Genomic DNA, 212 nt, shown 5'->3' with positions numbered 1-212 from the left:
CCAAGATTAAAAGACACTAAATGCGAAAATAATATAAGAAATTTATGTTCATCCAAGAATAATAAAATGTTGAACTATTTTTTTCATATTATCATTACCGATTGTCTTCTACACGAGTTCAAGTATTTCGCATTATAAGATGAAAAAGAAAATCATGAAAGACTACATCATATTTACAATACAAAAAGGTTGATGCAGATGTAACGGTTAAT

Source organism: Penaeus monodon, chromosome 19 (genome assembly GCF_015228065.2).
Source record: "Penaeus monodon isolate SGIC_2016 chromosome 19, NSTDA_Pmon_1, whole genome shotgun sequence".
NCBI classification, from domain to species: domain Eukaryota; kingdom Metazoa; phylum Arthropoda; class Malacostraca; order Decapoda; family Penaeidae; genus Penaeus; species Penaeus monodon.
The sequence above is the reverse complement of the archived record's forward strand: the minus strand, read 5'-3'. Positions refer to the sequence as shown.